This window comes from Athene cunicularia, unplaced genomic scaffold, assembly GCF_003259725.1.
Source record: "Athene cunicularia isolate RWA unplaced genomic scaffold, athCun1 SCF_13, whole genome shotgun sequence".
Classification (NCBI taxonomy): Eukaryota; Metazoa; Chordata; class Aves; order Strigiformes; family Strigidae; genus Athene; species Athene cunicularia.
In genome coordinates this window covers 90,085-92,834 of record NW_020799189.1, presented here as the reverse complement: position 1 = coordinate 92,834, position 2,750 = coordinate 90,085, and the positions used below count along the sequence as shown (strand labels likewise).

General features: G+C 40.6%; 1 pseudogene; it reads right to left on the bottom strand.

Annotated features, from left to right (window-relative positions):
- Nucleotides 1-1,499, bottom strand: part of LOC113490545 — a 20,859-nt pseudogene extending 19,360 nt beyond the window's left edge.
- Nucleotides 1,500-2,750: the final 1,251 nt, after the last annotated feature.

Genomic DNA, 2,750 nt, shown 5'->3' with positions numbered 1-2,750 from the left:
CCCCCCCCAAAAAAAAAAAGGAACTTCATTCAAGAATGCATTTCTACTTATACCTTGGAATGTGTAGGTTTTCCCAGCATTTCTAACGCCATATGTAAAAATAAGATGATTATATCCATCTAGGAAATCTTGCACTGGTTGCTTCATGGTACTTTCAAAGAATTCTTCTGGAGTTGTTTCAGGTCCAAACACCTGGGCATTACCAAGAAACATCTTTATTTTGTTTCAGCAATCATTAGAGACTTTTAAAGAATTCTTCATATTTATCTTAAAGACAGTTGTTCACAGTTTAAAAATCTAGTTTGCTTGCTATTAAATAATATAAGTTAAACAATTTTTCCAGGAAAAAAATAAAAACTTTTAAAGACAATTCATTTGCTCGTGAAAAAGTGAACTTCTGCATCATCCATTCAGTTTTTTCACTGGGTCAGCTCAAAGAATTTTTGGCAAGCTTCAGTGTGATGCTTGTTGAATCCTCAAGTAAAACACATTTCTATTAAAAGGAAGCAGAAACAACACAGGTATGAAAAGAGTATGAAAAGCTCAGCAGAAAAAAAAAAAAAAACCAAACCCAACAAAAACTCCAAGCATACGTTTAAGTTATTTTTTAAACGCTATAAATATCACACCTGCAATTCATTTTCTCCTTTCCACGACGTAAATGGCCTAACATGCAGGGAAACTTGTATGTGTCCCTTAGGCTCCAAACTGCTCCTCTTAAATCCAAAAAAAAAAAAAAAAAAAGGAAGTTAGAAATTTGACTAGATTCTTTACTAGATAGCTAGCATGTTAAGGCAGTTTTATTTTCACCAGGCTATTTTGAACAGACTTATTTGATGGCAAGGGAAGCAAAAGTAATTTACTACATCAGTTTTCACCAGTGCCTAGGCCCCTGCAGAAGGCTGCTGTGGTAACCCAAGAGTTATCTCAGAGCTTGTATATATATACACCCACAGACATTAAGGCAATTAGAGATCAAGAATGAAACCCACAAAAACTTTCTATGATTAAGCTGCTCCAAGCTGGCAATTGGCCTCACTCACAGAAGGACCAATGCATGCAATGAAGTGTCAATGCAGTGCCACACAACTTTGTCTAATCCTATCTAACTCCTCCAAACTGAAAACATACTAAAGATGCTTTTCATCTCCTCTGTAAAATTCTTATTGATGAAAAGACTAAGCTTATTAAAAATATCCAAACAATGCAAACATTAAAGCTTTCTTACCTGGCTTGTGTTCAGGCTTGAAGAAACCAAAGACAAATGAGGAGAGATCTGTTTTAAGATCTTCTACACTTCCTGGTGCTGTTCTTCGAAGTGGCCCCACAGTAGCAATATAGGATGGTCTGAAAAAGTCCTCCCTATCCAAATTCGGTTCCATCCTGTGAGATAAAATAAAACCTTTATTTGCTTTCTGATCGCGTAACATAAAGCTTCTGAAGTCTCTTATACAAGACAAGTCAATTTGAAGCTGATAGCTGCAGTTTCGTTAAGAAGAAAGCTTTCTTCATCCTATTCAAAATTAAGGAGAAATCTTTCTCCATCCTATTCAAAATTTACATAGCAAGTCTCTGATAGCTGGGGAAAGGGTCTGCAGTGGGGTTCACATCACGATGAAACAAGACCAGCCATTCTTCCTCCAGTGCAAAGCGACTGTTTACCAAGGAAAAAGCTTTGCACATAGACCACAACCTTGCTAGAACCCATGTCTGACAAGGAAGATATAATTTAAAAAAACCCAAAACCACCAAACAATCATACTGTTCTGCATCCCTTTCTCCATCATCCCATTATAGTGGCCATTTAGAATAAAAGTTCATTGCAAGAGCAACCCAAACTTCTTGGTTATCTCTGCAGCACCTGACAATAATTGTTATTATACCACAATGTAGCTTAATACATGACAGAGTTCACGAAAATTCTGAAGACTAGCAGATAGTTTTAGGTATTAAGGGAACACTAGAAAAGTAGAAAACCTCATGCCAGAGCGCAAGTTGAAGAACTGCTTTTTAGTAATTTTTTTCAGTCGTTTTACAGATCAGCAATTCATTTATTAATCCAAAATTTAACGATTTTTGTTCATCCCAGAATCTGGGCAGTGAGAATTTGCTAAAGAAAATGACAGTAAATTGATCCAGTGTTGAAAGTAAACAGGTAGATTACGAAATAGTATTTTAAAAGTGCATTTTATTTCAAAATACGAGTGTATTATTAGTCTTCAATTACTCCTCTGTTATTTAAGAATCTGCGCATGCTCCGGGGCAAGACCAAGGTGAGGAGGACTGTGAGCCTTCCTCCCAAAGCCCCCCGGAGCCGCCCCCCAGGAGGCGATGGGCAGGTGCAGAGAGACAGAAACTGCTGACACCAGCCTCCAGAACCTGCACGTGTACGTTTGTGTTCGGTAACGCAGGGAAGATGGACATCCACACTCGGGGGGGTTGGTGAAATGTGCGGGGGGGTGCGGGCTGTGTGGAGAGATCCCCTTGCGCCCCGGCCGGAGTAAAACCTCCCCGCTGGGGGACTCGGGGCGAGTTGCAGAGTCTTGTTTCCGCACGCAGCAGCACACACGCACAGCCTGCAGCGCTGCCAGGCAGCACAGGCCTTGGAAAGGCTCCACACCTCACAGCTGGCAGCTGAAAAAGCCGGAACGCAGCAGTACTGACTTTTAACGGAATGGAAAGGAGAAACGTTCCCTCCTCGCGGGGCGCCGCAGCGCTCCCCGCTCTCACGGACCTGTCTCTTATACACA